General features: G+C 39.3%; 1 protein-coding gene and 1 long non-coding RNA gene across 2 annotated transcripts in view; one reads left to right on the top strand and one right to left on the bottom strand.

Annotated features, from left to right (window-relative positions):
- Positions 1 to 11,147, bottom strand: part of DIS3L2 (DIS3 like 3'-5' exoribonuclease 2) — a 374,099-nt gene extending 362,952 nt beyond the window's left edge. The window contains exon 1 of the mRNA XM_079923917.1: positions 11,085 to 11,147. The gene's annotated coding sequence lies outside the window, so the exon portion shown is untranslated. The remainder of the gene's footprint in view (positions 1 to 11,084) is intronic.
- A 114-nt stretch (positions 11,148 to 11,261) lies between these two features.
- LOC307188185 lies at positions 11,262 to 26,976 on the top strand. Its single transcript, XR_013828822.1, has 4 exons — positions 11,262 to 11,559; positions 16,043 to 16,091; positions 20,480 to 20,543; positions 26,761 to 26,976. It is a non-coding gene; the product is annotated as an uncharacterized lncRNA (long non-coding RNA).
- The last annotated feature ends 993 nt before the right edge of the window (positions 26,977 to 27,969 follow it).

Genomic DNA, 27,969 nt, shown 5'->3' with positions numbered 1-27,969 from the left:
TATATAGGAATAATGAAAAAGTACAGGAAAGTAGTAGTTATTAGAATTGTATGTTTAAAAAGTTAGAGGAAAAACTGAACAGGTTAAGAAACAGTGAAGATATAAAAAGGATCCAAATCAAACTTCTAGAAATAAAAATGATGATGCCTGAGATGAATACTACACTGGATGGGATTAACAGCAGATTAGACACTGTTGAGGAAAAAATTAGTAAACTTGAAGATAAAGCAATAGGAATTATCCAAAATGAAAAACAGGAAAAAAAGACAGAAAAAAATGAACAGAGGGCATCAGTGAGCTGTGGGACTTTAAGCAACCTAATATATGTATAACTGAAATCAGCAGGGCAGAGGAAGGGGACTGAGAAAAGTAAAGAAAGAAAAAGTATTTGAAGAAGTAACAGCTGAAAATTTTCCAAATTTGATGAAAACTATAAAACTACAGTTTAAGAAGTTCAGTGTTTCACAAGAAACATAAAGCTATACCAAGGCAAATCATAATCAATTTGGTTAAAACCAGTCTAAAGGGAAATGTTAAAAGCAGCAGAGAAAAAAAAAAGACACATTAAGTACAAGAAACAGAAATAAAGAGGTCAGATTTCTTGTCAGAAACAAGCAAGGTAGAAGACAGTGAATCAAAATCCTTATAACACTGATTAAAAATAAAAAATGTTAATCTAGAATTCTTTATGCAGCAAATATATCTTTCAAACACAAAGGCAAAATACAAACTTTTTCAGACACGTGAAAACTGAAATAATCATCACTAGCAAACCTGCATGGCCAGAAACACTAAAGTCCTCAAAGCAGAAAGAATATGATAAAAAAGATGCAAACCTGGATCTACACAAAAGAATGAAGAGCTCTAGAAAAAGTAACTTACGGGTAAATATAAAGATTTTATTCTTAAAATTTAAGTCTCTTTAAAAGACAATTGATTACTTATAAATAATAATAACAGTGTATACTGGAATTGATCATATATGTGGAAGTAAAAAAATGATGAGCACAAAGGCCAGGAGGGAAAATTAAAAGATACTGCTAAAAGGTTTTCAAAAACAAATAAAAAAAACAAAACAAAACAAAAAAAGGACTTCCCTGGTGGCACAGTGGTTAAGAATCTGCCTGCCAATGCAGGGGACACGAGTTCAATCCCTGGTCTGGGAAGATCCCACATGCCACAGAGCAACTAAGCTCATGCACCACAACTACTGAGCCTGCGCTCCACAGCCTGTGCACCACAACTATGGAAGCCTGCGTGCCCTAGAGCCTGTGCTCAGCAACAAGAGAAGCCACAGCAATGAGAAGCCCGCACACAGCAACAAAGAGTAGCCCCCGCTCACCGCAACTAGGGAAAGCCCACATGCAGCAACGTAGACCCAACGCAGACACACACACACACAAAGTTTTTATATGTGAAGTGGTATGATATCCTTGAAAGTAGACTGTGATAAGTTTAACGTGTATATATAAACTCTAAAGTAACCACTAAATAAATAAATAGTTATCATTAATAAGCCAACAAGGGAGATGGACAATTTTAGAAAAAACAAAATTAATCCGAAAGAAGTGAAACAAAGAATAGATGGGACAAAAAAGAAAAATAACAAGATGAAAGATCAAACTTAACCATATCAATAATCACATTAAATGTAAATGGTCTAAGTACACCAATTAAAAGACTGTCAGGGGGGATTCCCTGGTGGTCCAGTGGTTAGGACTCCACGCTTCCACTGCAGGGGGCACGGGTTTGATCCCTGGTTGGGGAACTAAGATCCCACAAGCCATGCAGTATGGCCAAAAAGAAAAAGATTGTCAGACTAGTTAAAAAGCAACACTCAACAATATGCTGCCTACAGAAACACTTCAAATATGACACAAATAAGTTAAAAGTAAACGTATGGAAAAGATATACCATGCTAACACTAACAAAAGGAAAGCCGGAATGGCTTCATTAATATCAGTCAATGTAGGTTTCAGAGCACAGAACATTACTGTGGCTAAAGATCATTTCATAACATTAAAGGGGTTAATTCATCAAGAGCAAATAACAATTCTAAATGTGTATGTACTTAATACATTTAAGGAAGAAATACCAACTCTATACAAACTATTCCGGAAAATTAAAGGAAAGGAAATACTTCCCAATTCATTGAAGGTTGCCAGCACTACTCTGATACCAAAAACAAAAACAAAGATATTACAAGAAAAATCATCCCAAACCAGTATCTGTCATAATCACAGATGGAAAATTTTTAATAAATTTCAAGAAATAAATTCCAATAAAGACACAGACCTACTAGAGAATGGACTTGAGGATATGGGGAGGGGGAAGGGTAAACTGTGACAAAGCGAGAGAGAGGCATGGACATATATACACTACCAAACGTAAGGTAGATAGCTAGTGGGAAGCAGCTGCATGGCACAGGGAGATCAGCTCGGTGCTTTGTGACCGCCTGGAGGGGTGGGATAGGGAGAGTGGGAGGGAGGGAGACGCAAGAGGGAAGAGATATGGGAACATATGTATATGTATAACTGATTCACTTTGTTATAAAGCAGAAACTAGCACACCATTGTAAAGCAATTATACTCCAATAAAGATGTAAAAAAAAAAAGAGAGAACACTTAAAAAAATAAAAAAATTTAAAAAAAAGAAAGAAATTCCAATGACATATAAAAATAATAACACATCAGGACCAAGTAGGGTTTATCTAGAGAATGCAAGGTTAGTTCTAATATTTGAAAGTCAATGTAATTGACTATATTAAACCATTTCCAGTAGACTCGGAAAAAGCATTTGACTAAATCCAACATTTGTTTCTGATTAAAAAAAAAAAAAAAACAAGCTCTCAGCAAACTAGGAATAGAAGGAAACTTCTTCACTGACAAAGAAAATATACCAAAAGCCTACAGCTATCATCACACTTAATGGTGAAAGACTAAATGCTTTCTTCCTAAGATCAGGAATAAGACAAATATGTCTACTTCCACCACTTCTATTTAACATTGTACTGGGAACTGAAGCCAGTACAATAAGAAAAAATAAAAAGTTAAAGATTAAAAAGTAAGAAGTAGGGACTTCCCTGGTGGTGCAGGGGTTAAGAATCCGCCTACCAATGCAGGGGACACGGGTTCGATCCCTGGACTGGGAAGATCCCACATGCCGCAGAGCAACTAAGCCCATGCACCACATTTACTGAGCCTGTGCTCTAGAGCCCTCTAGCCACAACTACTGAGCCCATGTGCCACAACTACTGAAGTCCACATGCCTAGAGCCCACGCTCCGCAACAAGAGAAGCCACAGAACAAAGAGGAGCCCCCGCTCACCGCAACTAGAGAAAGCCCGCACACAGCAATGAAGACCCAACACAGCCAAAAATAAATAAATATATTAAAAAAATGGAAGAAGTAAAATTGTTTTCACAGATGACATAATCGTTATGTAGCAAATCCAATGAAATCTATTTAAAAAGCTGCTAGAAGAAATAAGCATAGCCAGGTTAACAAAGAGCCAATGTACAAAAATCAATCATATTTCTATATACTAGCAACAGTCAAAGATATAAAATTTTAAAAACCATCATTTCAATAGCATCAAAAATATAAAATACATAGGGCTAACTGTGACAAAAGATGTACAAGATATGTGCAGTGAACACTACAAAATATTGCTGAGAGAAAGAAAAGAAAACCTAAATAAATGTTCATGGGTTGGAAGATGTTAAGATGGCATTCTCCCCAAATCATCTATAGGTTCAATAAAATTTGAATCAAATTCTCAAGCGGACTTTTTTGAAAAGCTGACAAGCTGATTCTAAAATTAACACAGAAATGAAAAGGACCTCAAAGAGCCAAAGTCTGGAAAAAGAACATCAAAGTTGAAGGATTTACACTATCTGACTTCAAGTCTTTTTATAAAACTATAGGAATCAAATCAGTGTAGTACTGGCATCAATATCTACAAATAGATCAATGAAACAGAGAGTCCAGAAATAGAACCAAAAATATGTATAGATTTTCAACCTAGGTATAACCTAGGCACAAGGGAATTAAGTGAAGGAATACAGTCTTTTCAACAAATGGTTCTAAAAAAACTGGATTCCGTTTATTTTTTTTTGAATTCCATATATTTAAAAAATGAACTTTGATCCATACCTTGCACTATATATAAAAATTTACTCGAAGTGGATCATAGATTTACAAGTAAAACTTCCAGAACACAGGAGAATATCATTGTGATATTAACTTAGGCAAAGATTTTTTAGATAAAGCAAGAAAAGCACAATCCATAAAAGAAAAAATTGTAAGTTGGACATCATCAAAATTAAGAACTGCTCTTCAAAAGTCATCATTAAGAGAATAAAAAGAGACTAGGAGAAAATATTTGCAAATCCTATGCCTGAAAAAGGATATACATCCAGAATATACAAAGAACTTCTAAAATTCAGTGATAAGGAAACACACCCAATGAAAAATGGACAAAACATCTGAACAGACATTTCACCAAAGAAGTTATATGGATAGCAAACAAGTTCATGAAAAGATGAAGAGCATCACTTCCTTAGGGAAATACAATTTAAAATCAGGGGACTTCCCTGGCGGTCCAGTGGTTAAGACTCCACGCTTCTACTGCAGGGGGTGCAGGCTCGCTAAAATCCCTCATGCCTCATGGTGCAGCCAAAAAAAATAAAATAAATGTTAAAAATAAAATAAAATCCTAATGAGGTACCAATATACATCTATAAGAAAGTCTAAAGTTAAAAAGACTGACCATACCAAGTGTTGGCAAGGATGAGGAGGAACTGGACCTCTTATACTTTGCTGGTGGGAATGCAAAATAGTACACCCACTTTCCAAAACTTTGACAGTTGCTTTAAAAGTTAAGCATATACCTACCATATGATCTAGCCATTCTACTTCTAGGTATTTAACCAAGAGAAATAACAGTATACATCCACACAAAGGCTCGTACACAAATTTTCATAGCAACTTCATTTGTTACCAACTAAAAATTAGAAACAACCAATACACCCATCAACAGGTGAATGTATTAATAAACTTCGGTACGTCCATTCAAAGGAATCATATTACTCAGCATTAAAGAGGAATCAACTACTGATACATTAAAAAAAAGGATAAATATCAAAATAATTATGCTGAGTAAAAGAAGCATAACTATATACTATATGATTCCAGTTATATAAAATTCCAGGAAATTCTACGAAATAAAATTAATATATAATTACAGAAAGATCAGTGGTTGTCTGGCATGGGGGTCAAGGAGCCAGGGATGTAATGAAAGCTTTGAGGGTGATGGATATGTTCACTATCTTGTTTGTGATAATAGTCTCTTGAGTATATACATATATCAAAACTTAATAAATTGTATACTTTTAATACATACAATTTATAGTAAGTTGACAACACCTCAATTATCCAGCTTTTAAAAAATATGGTCTTGGGGCTTCCCTGGTGGCAAAGTGGTTGAGAGTCCACCTGCCGATGCAGGGGACACGGGTTCGTGCCCCGGTCCGGGAAGATCCCACATGCCGCAGAGTGGCTGGGCCCGTGAGCCATGGCCGCTGAGCCTGAGCGTGCGGTGTCTGTGCTCCGCAACAGGGGAGGCCACAACAGTGAGACGTCCGCGTACCGCAAAAAATATATATATATATATGGTCTTAACCAATAACTAATAATGCTTCACAATACAAGTTGGTTCCTAATTCAATCATTAAAAGTATTCCCTATTAATAATGTATATTTTAGTCATAAAATTTATAGGGCATCCTTACTTCCAAACTATTAAGACTGATTTGAACTGGCAAAATTCAGTAAATCATAAAGAAAACAAATGTCTTATTGGAGCAAAAGATCTATGAACAATTCAAATATGTTTTCATTTAAAAAACATAAAATAACTAAAAAGAATAACAAACCATGTAAATTGTTGATTTTAAGTACAATTAAAACAAAAATAACCATGTGCTGTTATCTCCTCCCTCATATAACTGCTGCTACAGTTTCACATTCAATCCTCTAAAACTAACTAAAGCTGACCAAGACAAAGAGGGAAAGGAGCAACTATTTCCCATGTAGAGAAACGCTCTCTAAATGAGGTGAAGTTAAACAGAAATGTTTGGGGCTTCTCTCCAAATCCCTCAGCACCTAGACAATCACTACAAACCTCTTCCTCATCAAATCCTAATGGGAGATAGAAACAATCCAATTTCATTAAAGGAAGCCTCAGAGGAATCTAAAGGGCAAAGTTACTCAATTAGCATTACATAACTCCCTGCCTCCTCCTGGTTTAGGTACCCAAGCTCTCAAGTCTATCAAATACTCCCAACAATTACTGTCCTTCATTTGAAGGATTTTTTAAACCACAGGGAACAGGTAACTCCCTACTGTATCAGTCTACTTCATTACTTGCCCTTTTCCTTATGGTTCCTCTAGAACTGATGTCGATGTTCTCATACGTAGCACTCATGCTGAAATCAGAACCTGATTTAGAGAAGTAGCACAATGTGTTGTGGTGGAAGGAATATGGACTTTGGAATCAGACAGACATGGGTCCATACTTTAGTTCTAACACTTACTGCCTTATGACCTAAGTAAACTTCCTGAGCCTCTATATTCTCCCCAGTAAAAGAGTTGAATCCTCTTTCTCAATGGACAACAACTGATATTTAATGACATAATACATGTGAATTACTCAACACATAGGAGGGGCTCCATAAATGATAATCCCCTTCCTCTTAACTTTCTAATTAGAAGGCATTTTCTGAGGGCAAGGTACCTCTTCATTAGCCCTTATCTCCAGCTAATTTCATCAGACATTTTCACTGTGCTTTGTGTAACATGAAAGTCCCTTCCTACTAGTGGGAACACTATCTCTTGTCTGCCACCACTAGTGCATCCAAGAGGCAGCTATTACTGGGTTTTAAGAAAGAATCAGAAGTAGTTGGGCTGCACACTCATGTCCATTAGCTGCATTATTCACAACAGATAAACGTGGAAACAACCTAAGTGTCCATCAATGGATCAATGGATAAGCAAAATGTGGTATATACATACAAGCCTTAAAAGAAATTCTGACATATGCTACAACATGGATGAACCTTGAGAACATTATGCACAAAAAGGCAAATACTGTGTGATTCCACTTATATGAGGTAATTACAGTAGTCAAAATCACAGAGACAGAAAGCAAACTAGTAGTTGCCAGAGGCTGGGAAGAATGGTGGTTTCATGGGTATAGAGTTTCAGTTTTTGGAGATGAATGGTGGTGATGATCGCAAAACACTATGAATGTATTTAATACCACTGCACTGTGCACCAAAAAATGGTTACGATGGTAAATTCTATATTATGTGTATTTTATCACAATTTTTAAAAATTGGGAAAGAAGTTTTTTTAGACTAATGGCTGACTAAACTTGACTAAATCTAGCATCAACACGAGAGTTAATCACATAATTGCAACTCTGGGGTATCAAGTTCTTTCTATGCTTCCAAATAAAATGCTATCTGAAAAGTTCTTACTGTCAAATCCTTCTACCTCCTGTTACATGACACAAACAAGCATCTTGTGCAGTTCCACCACCCTCAGTCTAATAAAGATAACAAGAATTCTGGCTGAGTTTCTCTCACGTCACCAATAATGGCACTAATAGCCGGACCGCAGAGGGATTTACAGAACTACTGCAGGCCCACACTTTGATTTGAACGTGTGCTTAGTAGTACTTGAATGAAAATGAATTCATTTCCCACAGAAACTCCCCAGATAAAACAAAAAACTTTTTGAAGGTTACAGTAAAAGGATACTCTAAAAACTGTATCCTATAAGGCTGATCCTATAAGGCTGGTCAACATTACAGAAAATCAAAGTCTGGAATAAATGGGGAAACTGAAAATAAAAATTTACAAATCTTCCTCACACCAGAAAACACTTTGTTATACTTTTTTTGTACTTAAAATACTGAGCCACCTCAAAATAATTTCCAGTCCAATACCTAAAATCAACTAGTCTGTAAGCATTGTGAGATGAACACTATAAAATGTAGTACAAATATGACTCTTTCAAAACCATTTAGCAGTAATAAAACTCACAAATAAACATAAACCTTTGCCTCAAAATAAATCAGCTAACCTAAAAAGTTTAATGTGTTCTTTTTCATTTCTGATGGCTTCCTCATCAAAATGTGCAGGGGAACCCAAGTATATATGCCATGGGCAAATACATGCAATAAAGACAGGAAAAAGTGAGAATCTCAACTCTGATGGCAAAAGTGAAAGAATCATTCAACTGCAGAAGGACCAATGTAAATTTGATTAATATAATCAAGGATCTGAATCAATGAAGTTCAAAATTTTATGCAGAGTCACCTTCTAGGCAATGAAAGTCCTAAAGACAATCAATTAGTCAACTAATACTTCCTAGGCATCAAATATGCCTCAACATATTGGAATGGGGATGTGGAAATCAGTTTCTGCGCCTCAGTGGTACTTCTGGTCTAACTAACGAATAAAGCACAAAATCACAACATGTAAGCAGACTGAAGCAGTAAAGGCACCCACCCAGAAGGTGAAAGACCAGAGCTCTAGTCCCAACTCTGCCCCAACTCACTAAGATGTCTGTCCTTGGGCTAATCACTGAAACTTCTACAGGACTCTATTTTCTCGCCTAGAATAAGACAGGATAATTTCTAAGGCCTCTTCCACTCTGGATCTATTAATTCAAGTTGAAAGACAAGGGAGAGGAACTGGGCCTTAAAGAATTGGTAGGATTTGAATTGACTGATGGGAGAAGGAAGGATATTGCAGAGAAGGAGTATGAAAGTACAAATGGACGGACACACCTTGTATGATTTCACTTATATGAGATATCTAGAGTAGTCAAAATCATGAAAATAAAAAGTAGAAGGGTGGTTGCCAGGAGTCGGTGGGAAGGAGAAATAGGCCGTTGTACAGAATTTAGTTTCGCAAGATGAAAAACTCCTAGCGATGTTACACAACAATGTAAATATAGTTAACTGCACACTTAAAAAATGGTTAAGAGGGTAAATTTTATACTATGTATTTTTTAACCACAATTAAAAAGAGTCACAGAAATTAGTCTCCTAGCAGTCACACTAATGCAAAAATATTTCAACTCGACTTCTAATGTCCAATTCTAATCCCTAAAATTCCTTTTTTCCCAATTAAAAAAAAAGTAGATGTGCGTTGCTAATGGTACATGGAGTCTCCCTCAACGGCAATAAAGCTGAAGGAGCATGTTGAGAAAACGAAGAAAGAGAAGACAATGCAAACACTAAGCAATAGTAGAAGATACAAAGCAGGCTAGTCAAACACAATCTAACTGTGTCATCCCCACCCACAATCTAGCCTAAGTCTCTAAGTAAAACTGTACAGAGGTTTCTCTTTACTCCAAAGATAAACTCTTCAACCTGCTTACAAGGCCCAGCACCCTCTGGCCCACCTCTCCAACCCCCTCTCTCACTAGATTCTTCTACACCCTTCCTGAGAGATACACAGATCTGTATCTTAAGTCCCCAGTCCTCTCCATGAACCCTGCCATCACAGGGTCTTTTTGCCCTTGCTGTTTTTTCCGACTGGATCACTCTTCCCTTCCTGTGCATCCTTCAGATCTCAGTTCAAATGTCACTTCTGTGACTTCCCTAACTCAAATACTTGTCACAGTTGCAGTTTTACATTCATGTGATTAATCTGATTGCATCCGCTGAGGACAGGGTCATGCATGAATTCACTCTCCCTAATTTCCAATGCTAAACACAGTGCCTAGTACCAAGTAAGCACTCAAATACTTGTTGAATAAGTGAATAAATGGGCACCAAACCTGTAAGAAAGCAATAAAATATCACAGAATGTCTGCTTAAGAGTTTGTGCATCTTCACAAATGAGTCTTTGGAGGATGCCCAAAGCAATTGAGCCTAAAATCCCTATTCAACTCTTACAGAAAAAATCAATTCAGATGCCTGTATAAATTTCTCTGGCTCTTCTATGTCTCTAAGCAATTGCTGAGCACTGTAAGTACTTAATAAATACTTATTGAGCTGAAATGAAATTATACTGTTTTGAATAATGGATTTTGATACATAAACTCCTATATTTTAGTCCCATATAATGTCATTTTCGAAAACTGTTCATATGTCTCAGTTTTAGCTCCACTGTCATTGGATTAATTATAATGTAGTTATCCAACAATGTTCAAATAAGGCTTAGAGTTTCCTTAGTCCCACTTCTTCAAACTCAGTTAAGGGAGGTTTTCAGTCTCTTGTATTTTCATATAAATTTTACTTTGTCAATTTCTGGGGGAAAAAAAGCCTGCTGGGATTTTAACAGAATTGCGTTGAACCTGTTTTCAAATGTAAATCAAAGATATTAACAACACCTGCCCCTACTTCGTCAACGTAGCAAATTTCACTTGAAATTCTTCCCAAACCTACTCAGTCCCAAGGAGAGCTCCTTCTGTTGACACAAAATCCAACTTACAAAATACTAAACGCACTAAAAACTGGAAAGCTAATTCCCAGTTAAAGGATCAGTTCAAAACGCTGGATTAAATGAATCTCCACGATCAACGAAGCAAATAAAGTATACCAGTTTGTAAAGCGCCAAGCGGCAGGCAAACACCAAGTATTACAATAAAGTGGCTGCTGTTCAAGGATCCTAAGGCGCCCCATCCCTGTCAACCCCAAACATCTGTATCCGGACCCATAAGAACGCGTCCACAGGTGACCCGAACCTCGGGAAGCGTTCTCTCTACAGCAATAGGCCCTGTTTAACTCTGCTTCTCCTCCCAGGACCCCATACTAGGCTACAAGGGACGGCCGGCGGGGCTCGGGGGCGAGGAGACGGGCCTGGGAGACCGGGTGGGCTAGGAGCGTGGGGTGGGCAGGGGCGACGCCAGGGCCGGGGAGCGATTCCAGAGGCAGAGGGCACTCGCCCGGGGCCGCCGGCGCAGGTGCCCCCCGAAGCGATACGGAGGCCTCGAAGGCCAGACCCGGGGTCGCTCCTGGGGAGGGATCGAGGTGGGGCGCGCGAGGAGGGGACGGGGAGGCCTCACCTTGTCTCCCGGGAGGCAAGCGCCGCCGCCGTCCCGCAGTTGCTAAGGAGAATGCTCTTCCGGGTCACGGTCGCAGAGTTATGGAGGCAACGGTGGCCGGGGGGGGCCAAAAGCGAGGCGCGGGGTGAGTGCGCGGCGGAGGCGGTGGTCTGTTGTACTTGCGCTGCGGCGGCCGGAGCAGGGCAGGGCAAGGCGGAGGGCACTCCCAACTGCTATGGCCTGGCCTCGCGGAGACGACTGGCTGTAACCGATGGCTGTTGCTGCCCGGTCCCCTGCTCAGGGGCCAGCCGCTGGCGGGAGCCCTCCCGCCCCTGCTCCTGAATGCCCCCAGCCCCAATCCTCAGTGCTGTGACCCGCCGGGCCGCCTCTCACCCAGCCGGCGACGCCTGCCCCAAACTTCTAGCTTATGGGTGTAGCCACGCCGGTCCTCTCCTGTGACAAGGTTTTACTCATCCTTGGATTTTCTCCACACCTGGTTAGTGAGCACCTGCTCAGGGCTAGGTGCAGGGCTGGCCCCGGGATACTGAGGGGGGCAACCCAGGCATGGTCCTGCCCTCCGAACGGATAGGCTAGGTGGGAGGGCAGGCAGGCAGTATCCTGCATATAGTATTGGGATGCGCAAGTGAAGGAAGCTAGGGGAGCCTGCCCTGGAGGCCTACCCAGGCTCAGGTGGGGAAAAGCTGATGGTGGAGACCTCAACCAAGTTAAAAGTGTAGGGAAGAGTGTTCCAGGGAAGACTGTAGGCTCGACTGAGAAACCCACTGAAAGGTCTGTACGCCCTGCCCAGGGAAGTGTGTAGAGAGGAGAGAATGGTTAAGGATGGAACCTAGAAAACATCAATATGGTAGCTGTGAACTAAGGAAGAGGAACACCCAAAGAGCAGGCAGAATGTTTGTTTGAAAGGCTGCTGAGGAGACAGCAGAAGAATTTCAGTAAGGAGGTGATCACCAGTGTAAAATGCCATGGGGATCCAGAGCCCGGTGGTGACCATAGAAAAATCAAGATTCAGGATTAGGTTGTCAAAGTTGTCAGTGGCTTGAATCTGTATAGTGAAGGAGTCTACCACCATATTTTCCTTGTTGAAACAAGGGAAAGAGATACACTAAATTGTTCCTGAATGCCTTAATGTTTTCAAAAGCACTGTCACAGTACTTGCAAATTTCAGGATTCCTCAACTAATAACCAATCTCCTTGAAGGTGGAAAATATTTGTTATTTAACCTTGCATCTACAGTGCCTGCCACATTCAAAGGCCTCAGTCAATGTTTGCCTAAAGAATAAAAGAACCCATGGGCCTCTGGTTTTTAATGTTCACACAGGTCCCTTCCAAACCCTCAGCAAAACTGTGATGTAGGCAAAACTTGTCTATTCAAACTGTAAAGAGTGGAAGAAACTCAGCAAGGACAGGAAGCAGAGGGTGGTAGAGGTCCAGGAATTCAATGGATGGGAGAGAGCCCAATAGAGCCAGAGATGGGAAGATCCAGAAGAAGAAAAGGACAAAGGATTGAAAACATAGTAGCTGGGCTTTCAGGGCCAGAAATGGGAGATAAAGCCAAAAATAGTTAGAAACAGGAATAGAAGAGGAAGGACAATTTTTGTACATAAATTGAACAGAGAGATCCCACTGAGATTGGACTGCTGGCAGAAAGTGCAGTGTCAGCCAGTGTGAACACTGCAGGGCTAGGTGGACATATCCCCGTGTCCTCTAAGTGAAGTGGGCCCTACACTTCCTCACATGGGCCAAAGGATAACCGCGGCACATGCTGGAGTGAGTTGGGATGAGAGGCTTGCCCCACAAGCATATCTCCATAATTCCAGTCCATTTCCATTATCACAAGTATTACAATAAGCTCCCCCCAAAAGAGAAATATTTTTCTTCTCTGAGAGCCTAATAAATCCATCCACAATGGATGTGACCATACATCCATGGAAGGGAACCATGAAATTCAAAATGTGTGGCTGAAGAGTTTAGAACGCCCGGCATATCAGCCAAAGGGGCCTAGGAGTAACATCAACAAGGCAGGACCAGAAAATGATTACAATTTGGTAAAGGAAAGTTAACTGTTTTGGGAACAGAAGGGACAAAATTAACTTGTAACCTAGAAAAAGGAAACCCCAGATACATGAAGTATAACAGATAAAGCCTACCCCACGTTCTCCTGGCAGCCTTGAATGTAGCAAATATTCTAAAGAACTGTGTTCTGCTGAAGGGCCAAGGTGATGCATTAGGCTCACCTTGGCTAGGCTTCTGGGACATTTCAATGGTGCCTCAAGAAATAGAAATTTATCATTGCTATGAAGGGCATATTCTTAGAGAACTGCGGGGAATTGTGGGTGAACTCTGTACTTCAAGGGTGGTATGGGCATGGAAGTTTCCAGGTGATGTGCTTTGTCTGACTGGTCTCTGGATGACGGATGCCAATTAATGACTGAGGAATGCCCCCAAAACCCAAGATATGAGTGGAGGACCGGAGTTACCATGCCCTGTTCTTATAGGAATTGAGCCACCTGCTGCCTCCAGGAGAATTCCATTTTGGCATTAGGAGGAACTGTGTCTGAAATCTAAGTTTTGGTTGCCCCAGAGCTTTCCATACCAACGCTGATTCCTAACCACCACCATCTCCAACTTGAGCTTCCTGGGTACTAACATCCACCCAGTCACAAAGCCAGACACCCAGGAGTCACCCTTGACTCCACTGTCCCCCATCACCACACTCTCACCCTAAACAGCCCAGTCCAAGAACAAGTCCTGTAGACTGTGTCATTCCCCCCACCCAATTCCACTGCCACCAGTTACGGTGAAAAGAGCAGATAACCAAGCAAATCGGGTTCAGTAAGAAGTATTACAACCTCAAAGATGAAGCAAGGTGATAAAGGCAGTGTGTGTGTGTGTGAACAGTGTAATGACCAAACAGCACAAAAACTTCAAGGAGATAAGATGAAATAAATTCATTCAACAACATGTTTTGATTGCCTTTCACATGCTAATTTTGCCTTAAAGGAAGTACAACATAATGAAAGGACTATTAAATAGGTTAAAGAAAAACCTAAGGTAGAATTGAACAAATTCCAACAACTCAAGTGAAAGAGTGCTTGCTGGCCTGGGGGTGTGACTTTGGAAGGCCCTAGATCAGACGTTGGGTGCATTATAAAGCCCATACCTGTGCAGGCAGAGTACTGTGGGCTGAGAGGGCTGTGGGTGAGCAGAAAATATGTCTCATCAACACCATATCAATTGTTCTTGGCCTCTTCAACTGCAGCAACTAGACCCACCCAGACCACTATTTCCAACTAGGAATCTTAAACTTAGTTTTAAAAATTACATTTCTCTCATCCTTCTATCTTCATAGTATTATTTTTATCCTAACTTTTAAAAAACAAATCCTTCTAGAATATTCCCACTTTTTTGCCTCATAGGTGTTAGCCTTTACCTTGATTTCTCTTTTATCTACTTGCTCTTATTTAAATTTTCATCTTTTTAAATATTTTTAATCTTTATTGTATCAGGATTCCATCAACATATTAGTCTTAACTGTTTTCGGTTTAATTTAAAATTTTTTTCTAGTTCTTTGCCCTTTTGTTTCTTTTTTATTTAACATATGCTACTTTAAATGTGAATTTTAGAAAATTCTCTCACTTACAATGCTATTTTTTCTAAATTTTTATTTCCACATCCTTAGCTTTAAATTTGTCTTAATTTTTATACTCTCTTATCGTCTTATTTTAATTTTTATTTCTCTGATCTTCCATCTTGCATATTTTTCTGGTTTTTAACTTGAAGTATACATATAGCTCAGCAACTGCAAATGTTATCTAACAATTATTACACTTTAAATGAGAAAACAAAGGATCATATTTAATTCACCAAATCCAGAATGCTTATACTTTGTTTTGTTGGAGAATTTACTCCAGAGGGAGGTCTTTATAGGACAGAATTTTACTTTTCTTCTGTGCCTTGTCTCCTGCCAGATACCAGCCTCATATGAAACTAGAATAACAGAAAAGCCGCTCTCAAATTGCAGCTCCAATACAGCAGCAATGTGGCGTAGCACTTAAGACGTGGGGAACCAAACTGCTGGGTTCAAATCCAACTCCTCCAGTTACCCACAGTGTGACCTTGGGCAAGTTACTCAACCTCTCTGGGTCTCCGTTCTCCTCACCTATAGAATGTGGGTGATTATGATAGCATCTCATAAGGTTTCTGTGAGATTTAAATGAGTCAATATATGTAAAGCACCTAGAACAGTGCCTGGCACATAGTAAATACATGTGTTTGCTAATATTGTTTAACAAGAAGTTATCCTATACAGTAGTCACTCTTAGGAGTATAAAATAACCAAGTATCTTGTAGATGATGGTCCTAACTGACAGAAGCAACTTTTATTCTTCCTCTCGGCGCAGACTCTGTAGCCTACCAAAGTTCTCTTTGGCACTTTCTCTTCTTAACCAAACCTCAATATTTGTTTTCAGATATCAGTACTCCTCCAAGGACTCATGTATGGGGTGGGGGTGGGGAATAATTTCAGTGAAGAGTCTGTTTCTCCTTTTCCAACGCCCAACCCTGATTGGGTCTCTGCATTCTAGAGTTCTAGAGAGAAAACATCTGATTGATTGGCTCAGGGCCAGCCTATGAATTGGGTTAAGGGTCTGCTGGAGCCAATCAGCTAAGCAAGGGAAACAGAATCACCCAGTAGAATTATGGCTACTCAGGTATACACCTTCCTTAGGGGCTGTGTGTGTGTGTGTGTGTGTGTGTGTGTGTGTGTGTGCACACATGCACACACACGTGCTCTTATTGGAGGGGAGGGTAGCAAAATTTCAATGAAGGGAGAACTGATAATTTTATGCACTGTATAGCCCATCTCCACAGATATGCATACCCTAGTCTGAAGAACAATGATATAACGTATAGTTGCCGTTAAATGTGATAACTGTATTTTTAAATATTTAACTTTTCAGAATGCCAAAATCAGACCAAGAGGATTTGACCTAGGAGGACTTGAAGAAGGTAAGAGAATGACAAAAATAATTCAGAATCTATTTATAAGAAAGAACAGTTTTGAATTAGAACAGATATAAAGAAATGTGTGCAGTCTGCTTTTTGTTGGATAAATGAAAATATAGTAAAACACTAGGAAATTGTTACATTTGATCTCACTTAAATGAATCAGAAAACACAGCGTCCAATAGAAATCCTATATTAAAGAGAAAACAAAGAATTTTATTAACTGAGAAGAATACAGAGTAACACATTTAGAACAATTATAAGATTATGTGTAAATGGACTAAATTCTCCTATTTAAAAAACAGAATCATAGACTGGATTAAAAAGACAAAATCCACACCTATGAATCTTGTTTTTTAAAGAAAAGGGAGATAGAATAATTTAAAAGCCTGGCTCAGATAAATCATGCTTACACAAAAGCAAGAATAGTAGGTCCCAGCTTGACTGAATAAGTTACGTTCATCCCAGGATTCCTGCATATCTGGGCATGCCCTGAACACCAGTGGCAGGACCCACTGGAGGACTGTTTACATGAGAAGCTAGCATCCTAGGAAAGAACCCCTTCTTCAGGCAAAGCCAAAGAAAAGCCCAAGGACAGCAGGCTAGTATAATGCTGTGTGCAGCAGGAAGGCTGCAGGGAAAGTGCCAACAAAACAATCTGTTTGGCCTAAGGCAGTCCTGCTCTTTAGCTTTTCCACAGAATGGGGCACCAGCAAAGAAGGGTGCTGTTGGAGCTTGCTGGCATAAACTCTCCACAATACTCCATTCATTGGCCCCAAACACAGGCTCTAACCCAGCCCCACTGAGGGATTGTCAGCAAGTCCCTACACCTCAGGGGCCTCCGTTTCTCTTCTACAAAAGGGTGATTAAAGGAACTGATCCAAAAAGGGAAAATTGAGAAATAGAGAGCTTTCTCAAATGTACATTAAGCTTTCACAAAAATTAATTGCAATTTTGAAGCTAAAGGTATTCACAATAGCAAAGCAAAGATTTTACACATACTTCCCCAGACTTCCATATGATAAAATTGGAGAGAAAGCCAGTACATCACCTATATGCACATGACCAGGCAAGAATAGAAGAAAGTTCTGTGATGGAACGATTAAGTTGGAAAGGCCACACCAAATATGGGGATGGTATGTTAAAGACAAACAAAAAAGAGATACGGGTACACAGTTAAAGCTGTATTGAAGGAACTCTGGTATCTTTCATGCTTATGGTAACAAGAAAAAGGGAAAAATTATCAACTAAATCTACACCTAAATTTTTTTTAAAGATATAACAAATTTTAAAAGGAACAGTAACAAATATGAAATCAAATAAATTAATTAGATAAGAGAATATCTGCTTAATATGCAAAACAGATTAAAAATGAACTAATATAATATTTACAGACTGCTAGTATAGCAAATTAAATACCCAAGAAAATACAAGAGAAACAAAAATCTAAAGACTATATAAACATAAAAATGTTTCAGTTATTAGGAAATACGATTCAAAGCTAAAATCAAATAAATTTTAAAATTAAAAGGAATTAACAATTTTGAATAAAACCAACACAAGAAGAAAATTCAGAACAACAGGAAAAGATTAGCAAAAGGGAAGGTTCATAAGAAATATAGAAAACCTATTCAATGAAGATTTGTAGAATGACTGAGTGAATTTTTTGAAAAAAGCACCTAGACTTGATATTGTTGTCATTAACATTTTCAACAGCAAGTAAATAAACAAAAATTCAATTCATTTTGTAAGGCAAATACGTCCACTTCCTGCCTACCTGTAAAGATAAAGATTACAATACAAAAAAGTTTTAAAGTTTTTGCCTCATACATAATTTTACCACTTTTGCACATGTATTTTCATTTTATTCTATTACTGGTACCATATTCTTATGTTGCAGAGTTGTATACTGTGCAACTCTTTTACATCCCTTCTTTTACAAATTGTATCTTAGTATTTTCCATGTTTATTTTAGGGTTTTCTTTTATTTTTTTCTTTGTTATACAAATTATAAATGTTCACATGAAGAAGTAACTAAAAATTTATGAGTAGTTGCACTACCTAAAGTTAGATAGATTGTAGATTGGTAGGTAGTTGGATACGTAGTACATACATATATACATACAGACATACATACATGGGTAGGTAGGCATACATTTGGATTTGGATTGGAATATACTTTTAAAAAATTTTTAAACTGAAGTATAATTCACATAACATAAAATTCACCATTTTAAAGTACACAATTTAGTGGTTTATAGTATAGTCACAATGTTGTACAGTCATCACCACAATAAATTTTAAAACATTTTCACCACACCATAAAGAAATCCCATACCATTAGCACTCCCCATTTCCCTCCCATCCTTCCAGCCCTAGGCAATCACCAATCTACTTTCTGTTTCTATGGATTTCCCTATTCTGGACATTTTATATAAAAGGAATCATACAATACATGACCCCTTATGACTGGCTTCTTTGTCTTAGCATAATGTTTTCAAGATTCATCCACGTTGTAACGTGAGTCACTAATTCATTCCTTTTTATGGTTAAATAATATTCATATATATAACATATATGTCACATTTTGTTTATCTGTTCATCAGTTGCTGGTCTTTTGGGTTCTTTCCACTTTTTGGCTATTGTGAATAATGCTGCTATGAACATTCAAGTACAAGTTTTTGCATGAACATATGTTTTCAATTCTTTTAGGTATATATATAGTTGTAAAAGTGCCTGGTCATATGTGCTGGGTCATATCATAACAGTGCCATTTTACATTTCCACCAACAATGTATGAGGGCTCCAATTTCTCCACAACTTTGACAACATTTGTTATTTTCCATTTTTTAAATATAGCCATTCTAGTGGAGTAGTATCTAGTAAAGTGGCATCTTATTGTAGTTTTAATTTGCATTTCCCTAATGGCTAGTGATGATATTTATTGACCATATGCATATCTTCTTCGGAGAAATTTCCATTCAAGTCCTTTGCTCATTTTTTTACTTGGGTTATTTGTCTTTTTATTGCTGGGTTGTAAGAATTCTTTATGTATTCTGGATTCTAGGCTCTTATCAAATAAATGATTTACAAATATTTTCTCTCATTTGGTGTGTTGTCTTTTCACTATCTTAATAATGTCCTTTGATGAAAAAAGTTTTAAGCTTGGTGAAGTCCAAATTATCTATTTTTCCTTCGGTTGCTAGTCCTTTACGTATCATATCTAAGAAACTGTTGCCTGATACAAGGTCATGAAGATGTATACCTATGTTTTCTTATGAGAGTTTTATACTTTTAGCACTTACGTTTAGATCTTTGATCCATTTTGAATAAATTTTTGTATGTGGTGTGAGGTAGGGGTCTAACTTCACTCTTTGGAATGTGGTTAGCCAGTTGTCCCAATCTTCAAAACACTATTCTTTTCCCATTTAGTGATCTTAGCATCCTTGTCAAAATCAATTAACCGTAGATATATGGGTTTATTTCTGGACTCTCAATTCTATTCCATTGATTTGTCTACTTTTATACCAGTGCCACATTTTCATGATTACTGTAGCTTTGTAGTAAGTTTTGAAATTGAAAAGTGAGTCCTCCAGTAGAATATACTTTAACATTGTTTTGTTACTCTTTCACTTCAAAAACTTGAAAATATTCACATAACATGTCAACAAATACAATTCTATAGCATCAATTTAAATAAATGTGTAATATCCCACATGAATTTTCCATTAGTTATTTGACTAGAATTACAGCATATTGTTAGATTCATAGGTTATTTCCAATACTTGTTATAATAAACAATTTAATTTTTACTTATTAGAGGCTTATCTTGGATGCTATAAATGTATTTTCTTCTGAGTATATTTTTTTCATGACTTCATCCAATTCTCTATTAAGACCTTCAATCCAAGTAACTTGTAAAATCTCTTATTAAAGTGTAATATTAACCATTTTCTGTCATTCTTGCTATAAACAGTTTCCTGTCCATTTTTTCTCATTTATTTATTTTTTTAATTTATTTATTTAATTTATTTATTTTTAGCTGTGTTGGGTCCTCTTTGCTGTGTGTGGGCTCTCTCCGGTTGCGGCGAGCGGGGTGGGGCTACTCTTTGCTGCGGTGCACAGGCTTCTTATTGCAGTGGCTCCTCTTGTTGTGGAGCATGGGCTGTAGGCACGCGGGCTTCAGCAGTTGCAGCACGTGGGCTCAGTAGTTGTGGCTCACGGGCTCTAGAGCACAGCCTCAGTAGTTGTGGCGCACAGGCTTAGCTGCTCCACGGCATGTGGGATCTTCCCGGACCAGGGATCGAACCCGTGTCCCCTGCATTGGCAGGCAGATTCTTAACCACTGCGCCACCAGGGAAGTCCCTGTCTCATTTATTTTTAATTTACAGGAACGGAACAGCACCCAGGGCATCTTGCTGATTAGAATATTTTGGAAAAAAATGAAAACTGAAGGTAAGCTGATTCTTAATCTTTCAAAAGCGGCCTTTTATTCTGCTTGGGAGATATAAACCCTTGTTATTTTTCTGTATTTATTTTGCAAAGTAATACATTCATCTAGTGCAAAATTCAAGAGATACCAAAGAGTAGCCAGTGAATAAATCTCCCCCCATCCCTGTCCAACAGCACCCAGTTCCCCTGTCTGTTACCAGTTTCCTCCATCCCAATATCTATCATCCATCCATCCGTCCATCCAATTGACATTTTCATGGTGCCTGCTCTGTGTGAAGACAACCAGGTACAGTGTTCAGAGAGATTTGAATCCCATCTCCACCACCGACAGCCATGGCCTTGGGCAGACCACTTGGTCAAGTCTCAGTTTCCTCATCTGTGAAATGAGGATAAAGATAATCATCTCATGCATCATTGAGCGGATATATATAAGGTAACTGGCAGAAGCCTGGGTGCTGTGCATACCACTGTGAAGCCAGATTTCATGTCCTCAAGAGCTCTGGTCAAGCACCCCTCTTAGGTCTGCATCTTAGTTCCCCCTTCTTGTTTCCCCCGCTTTGGATCAGGCAATTTTTGTGGCTGCCAACCTAGAATCTTTCATGTTCTCTCCTCCCACTGCAAGGAGGTCTGCCCACAGGGCCAGGCCCTGCAGACAGCCATGAGGTGGAAGCCTGGGGCTTTCCACTGCCTCATACTTTCCATGAGGATTTTTAACTAAATCCTCAAACATCACATTCACCAGTGTTATCTTGTCAGATGCTGTAAAAACCTTTGCACTTTTGTCTCAACATTATGGATGGCATGTGTTCAACCATGGGGAGAAAAGATAGACAATGAACTCACTCACCTTATTCAGGTGTCATAGTTTTGTTCTTCTTGAAGAAAAACAGTCACTGAACTCTGTTTGAAAATACTGGTCAATATCTTCCCTACCAGCTATGCCATCTGTCTGCAGAGAAGAGCAAGTTTTTAGTCTGAAAATACCCATATCCAGACGTGGGTTTATTTTATTTATTAATTTATTTATTTTCTGGCTGTACCTCTCAGCTTGCAGGATCTTAGCTCCCCAACCAGGGATTGAACCCGGGCCCTGGCAGTGAAATTGCCGAGTCCTAACCACTGGACCGCCAGGGAATTGCCAGTGGGTTTATTTTTTAACAAAGTGTTCTCACTGTGTCACTGAACACACTAAGGAAACACACTCTGGGGAGGGGCACCTTCGGAAGATGGAGGGCTTCTTGGAAGAGACCAAGGCAGGGAAGCTGGTGCGTTTGGGGGAGTTGCAGCCTGGAGGCCAGTCTCTCCCTCCATTCCTGCCTTTGGTTTCTTCTGCACAAGGGAACTGCTACCTGTGAGGTGACCAGGTTGTCTCCATACCAGTCATCCTCTGGAGGAAGCTGAGAGCTTTCCCCCCACCCCCAGCTAGGTCTCCCCACCAGCCCAATGTCTGGAGGTGTAGGCAGCCAGGCCCCAGAGGGCCCACCCTACCTCCCTTCTCTCCAGGCACAGTATAGATACACTTTATCTGGATCAGAGGAGCTGGACTAGCTCCACCCAGAACTGGGTTCTTAGTGAAATCTCAGCTGAAAATCCCATGGCCTCGTGTACCCAGTACATCCCCAGAAAGGCCTCCCAGGATCTAAGTCTTTAGATCTTTAGATCTTTCTCTTGCAACTGGCTGTGGGGGAGCCCCAAAGGGTCCATCTTCACAGCCAGGTGCTGTGACCGGTAAGACTGGCGAGGTGAGCAGGGAGTCACCGGGGCAGCAGCAGGAGGTATCCATGGTTACCTGGCTGTTCGGTATAACAGATGCCTTCTTTATATGTGCCTGTTTTATCCAGTTCATATATGGGAATTTTTAGCAATGCACTATTATTATTGCTTTAAATCTATTTGTCCGATCCAGATAGTTGAGACCTGCCTCTATAAATTTGGTCCATCTCAGAACCCCCTGTTCTATTTTTTTCAACCCATCTAGTCCTTTACCAGTAACACATCCTTCATTAGAATTTATAACACACTTTTGTATCTAGGAGGACATTTATGCCTTAAGACTTTTCTTCTTAAAAAACTTTTTGATTATTTTCATAAATTTATGGTTCCTGAGAAAATTTGGAATCAATTTTTCAGCAATCACAAAGATACTGAGATTTTGTTTGGAATCATGTTAAACTTATGCAGAACTTAGGGCAGAATTAACATCTTTATTATACTAAATCTCTCATGGGGACACGTGATACAACTCTCCATGTAGTCCAGTGTTCCTTCATATCCCATAACATTAAATTATGTTTAATTTTTGATATGGCTATTATTATTGGGCTTTTTAGATGTATTTGCTGATGGGTTATTATTGTCATATAGGAGGGTATTTTATTTTTATTTTTTAAAATGTATTTTGTATGGGGCCACTTTTATATTTCCTGTAAATGATCACTTCACTAAACCCAATAATAAGAATTGGAAAACAGGAGACTATATTATCATTATACGTCAAGATATTGCAGGGTGGTGGTGGTGTGGTGGTGTGATGAATTGGGCGATTGGGATTGACATATATACACTGATGTGTATAACATTGATGACTAATAAGAACCTGCTGTGTAAAAAAATAAATAAAATAAAATTTTAAATATTAAAAAAAAAGGTATGACCATATATCAACCCTCCAAAAAAACAACCAAAAAAATACCAAGAAAATAGTGAAAAACTATTAATACAATAAGAATATTTAGTTATTAGTCCAAATTTTAAATTAACACGTAAACATTAATAGTTTTATTTATGTCAGCAATAACTGATAATAAAACATAATTTTTAAAATCCACAGCAAGAAAACATTGTTTTTTAAATCCCATTTGTTATGGCCACAAAAACTATAAAAAAATCAAGAATAACTTAATAAAGATGTGTAAGACCTATATGAGAAAACTTTAAAGCTATGGAAAATGGAAAAGCACAACTTGTCCCTGGATAGGAAAACTAAATATTGAAAAGATGTTAAATTGCCTTAAGTTTATATGTAAATTCAAGAAAATGCCATAAAATCATAGCAGGATATTTGGTGGACTTGGGTAAATTTTTCTAAAGTTCTTCTGGAAGATAAATATAGAAGAAGAATAAAGAATTTCCTGAAAAAGAAGAGCATCTTGGGACTGATAGGCCCTACTAGATATTAGAACATATTTTTAAACCACAGTGAATAAAACAATATGGTCAGGAGTAAGCAGGCAAAGCAATAAAACAGAGTCCAAAACTTTACATAAGTATGTATGAGAATTCAGCATGAGAACAGTAAAAGTTTAAACTGGTGGGAGAAAAACTTAATGATTATGCTACAAAACTCAATAAATCGTATTGAGACAACTGGCTACCCATTTGGGGAAAAATAGTTGTATTCTTCACTTTAAACCCAAATAAATTCCAGAAAGAATAAAAATATAATTTTTTAAAGTATAATGTGTCAAAATTAAAAAGTACATACAAGCACACCTCACTTTATTAGGCCTCACTTTATTGTGCTTCACAGATACTGCATTTTTTACAAATTAAAGTTTTGTGGCAACCCTGCACCAAGCAAGTCTATTGGCACCATTTTTCCAATAGCATTTGCTAACTTCGTGTTTCTCTGCCACATTTTGGTGTCACAATATCACTAACTTTTTCATTATTGTTGTATTATAGGGGTCTGTGTTCAGTGATCTTTGATGTCACTACTATAACTCACTGAAGGCTCAGATGACGCTTAGCATTTTTTAGCATTAAACTATTTTAAAATTAAGGTATATACATTTTATTAGAAATAATGCTATTGCACAGTTAATAGAATACAGTATAGAATAAACATAACTTTTATGTGCACTGGGAAATCAAAAAATTCATTTGACTAGCTTTATTACAATATTCACTTTATTATAGTGCTCTGGAACCAAACCCACAGTATCTCTGAGGTGTATGCCTGTAATATTTCTATAATTTCGTGTTAGAGTCACTGAAGAATGAGAAGATTTTTTGCGTCTGGAACACTTTTCAAAATGTCAAGTGAATTTATCCTTTCCAGGGATGTAAACTTGTCCAAGGCATTGACTTACAATAAAAAATTTGGAGAGAAGCTCTGTTTTTCATAGGGACAATATCATAAAAAGGAGGTTTCTTGTGATTAGCTAAACTCAAAGCTCTCCGCCAGATAAGGTGAATTTTCAAAAGGCAATTACATCTCCAGGTTTTGTTCAATTTCAATGTTATGGAGGTAAGTTTATGGACTTCATGAATCCATTCCTATTTCCCTAAGAAGCATCAATTATTTTTCACCATACCAAAACCAACGTAATGGGAAAGCCATAGGCTTCGCCTGCTTGGCAGACAAGTAAGATCACACGTACATTCATGCCCACATTACCCTGGCTTTGGGACCTCCCTGCCTTGCCAGCAGGAAGGCCAGTTGATTCGTAGGTGAAACCTCCCCTAATATGTCAGGTCCTCCTGTAGTGCTTGGATATGTCCCTGAATCTGTCCTCCTGGAGCTCCTCCAGCTGCCTGCTGGGGAAGCAGAAATCCCGACAGTCCCTCAGGGACAAAAGACTTAACCACTTCAGGGCCCCACCCATCTCCACTCCCATCCTCAGCCTCACTCACTAGCTTTGGTGCCTCCAGCCCTGTAGCCCAAACGCCCGAGGTCCCTGGCTCTCCTGGTCACGGTGCAACTGCAGCTCCAGCCACAGGGAGAGCCCCAGCAGTGCCTCTGAAACAAAGTCCCTATACTAGTGCCTGATTTCTGCCACCTCTGCTGCCACCTTGGAGATTAACACTCCCACGGGGGTCCTTAGATGAGAAGGGAAGGGAGAGGCTGCCTCTCCATGTTGCCAGGGTGTCCAGGGAAAGCACCAGCAGCCCAAGGCAGCACAGCCTTTCCTGTTCACACACAACCAACCCCCCTGGTCCCACCCGTGGTGCCAGCAGGCTTGGATGACCAGAGATGGGAGTGAGCTCCTGCCTGGGAAGACTCAATTCCCTACACTGGGGCACAGAAACCCCAGTGTGACCTCAGGCTGGGGGTTGCTTTCAGGACTCCTGTAAGTCCTCGTGCTGGTTGTTCTCCACTTACCGTCTCACCTCCCAAATCCATTCTCTTCATTCTCTGCCCTGCTCGGCCATGTTCTGGCAGTGACTGCTTTCTCTGGTTACAAGTACTATTGAAAGGCCCCTCTTTCATGTTCCAGCTCTCCGTCACTATCCCCTATTAATCCCTTTATCGTGAATAGTCCCCTCACTAAATTCTCCCAGTTAAACCCTCTGAGTTGCCGTGAACCTGACTCCAATGCCCCTCACCCCAGGATGCTTGGGCAGACAAGTGACTCGTAAAAATGATGAAATAGACCATCCTATCAGTAGAATAACTGAAGATTGAGTCACATTAGAAAAATAGAAAAATGTACCATTTCTTTTTTTTTTTTAACTTCCCTCTTTTTTTATAATTTATTTATTTATTTTTGGCTGTGTTGGGTCTTCGATGCTGCGCGTGGGCTTTCTCTAGTTGTGGCGAGTGGGCGCTACTCTTCATTGTGGTGCGTGGGCTTCTCATTGCAGTGGTTTCTCTTGTTGTGGAGCATGGGCTCTAGAGCACAGACTTAGTAGTTGTGGCGCACGGGCTCAGTAGTTGTGGCTCGTGCGCTCTAGAGCGCAGGCTCAGTAGTTGTGGTGCACAGGCTTAGTTGCTCCACGGCATGTGGGATCTTCCCAGACCAGGGCTCGAGCCTGTGTCCCCTTCATTGGCAGGCAGATTCTTAACCACTGCACCACCAGGGAAGTCCCAAAAATGTAGCATTTCTTGCATGTCAGTGTTGCAGAGCAAATGTACACTGTGACCCAAAGTTGGACCGCTGTGAGCAGTCAGGTTCTCTGTGAATTGGCCACTCTGAGCCCTCTCGTATTCTTCATCACTCCGTGAAGAGATTTCAGGTGCATACGATTGTTTGTCACCCTTCACTAATGCTGTCTCCTTGGCTTCGGCTCCAGGGGCAGAATCTAAACCCAGTTGCTCAGAGAGGAGCCCAGTTCCTCACACAGATCTGGAGTTTGCTCCTTAACCCGCAAGTCCCCAGACCAGGCTGTTTTGGTTACAGAGACATTGATCAGATATAATCTCAAGCGGAGTAAAACGGTTGGATTCTGCCCTCCTTTGTCTTTAAGTTGTACTTTAATGACTTGATGTCTCTTTTAGAGAAGCTGGATGCTCACCGCTCCCAACTGCGACCCACAGAATACTGCACTAGAGAAAGTGAAAAGTTACACATCCTCCTGTGACGTGGACTGACTGCCATGAGTTAGTATGGACTTAGTAAATGGTGAGAGCTGCTACCTAAGTACTGCCAGGAAGAGATGGCTAAACGTCAGTAATTTTAAAACATCATGCTTTCTGGACAAAGTTTTCTCAACTGATGACAGGCTTGTAGCTAAACAACTTAATAAAGGAATTCAAAAATTTTAATTACTGGGTCTAGCAGTGTGTTCTGTAAATAACACTAGCCTGGAGGTTTCATCAAGAAATAATAATTGTCTAAAGTTAGATGTTTTATGTTTTATTTGGAATTTTTAAATGATTGTAGTAGGCGATTGGTAACACCTGCATTAAAATTTTCCATATTAAAAAATAAAGCTGGATCCCTACCTCACACCTTAATAAATTCCAGATGGGTTAGAAGTAAAAACGTACACATAAACCAACACATACAAAACTCCATAAAAGTACTAGGGAAAAGAGTGATGTTTATTTAATCTTGGGAGGTGAAAAGATAGACCTTTCTAAAAATGACACCAAAGCTAGAAACCATTTAAAAAATATGATGGATTTGACTATATAAAAATCTGAGACTTCCATATGGTATTCACATGTATTTAAAAGTCAATGCAGAAACTGAGAAACAGCATTTTGACATGTGAGAAGCAAAGGCATAATGTTCCTGATATATAAAAAGCCATTACAAGTCAGTTAGGAGTAAAAGAATACTCCAGTAGGAAAATGAGCAATGGATATGAAGTGGAAATTGACCAAACTTTGCAAATGGCCAGTGACTTCATGAGAGGATGTTCAACGTTACCTGTAGCCGAGGGAAGATTTAAAGAAGAAGAAAGGAAAAAGAAAACCACACTTGCCACCACCACAGCAAAACTCCTGGGATGGTCTATCCTTAACCACCAGATGAACAAAGGTGCAAAAGATTGTAACACCCAGTGTTGGGGAGAGTTCTGAAAAGGGCTTTTCACACTGCTGGTGGGAAGGGTGTAAGTATATACAACTTTTTGGAGAGAAGTTGGTCAATATGTATCAGAAACCTTTTTAAATGGATGTTTTTTGACCTAGTAACACTCCCGTTACCCCGATCTGGCCTTGAGGGAAGGGACACAGTTTCCTTTGACTGCGTAATCCAGA

Source organism: Stenella coeruleoalba (assembly GCF_951394435.1).
Source record: "Stenella coeruleoalba genome assembly, chromosome: 6".
Classification (NCBI taxonomy): Eukaryota; Metazoa; Chordata; class Mammalia; order Artiodactyla; family Delphinidae; genus Stenella; species Stenella coeruleoalba.
This window is presented reverse-complemented; position numbering and strand designations above follow the sequence as displayed.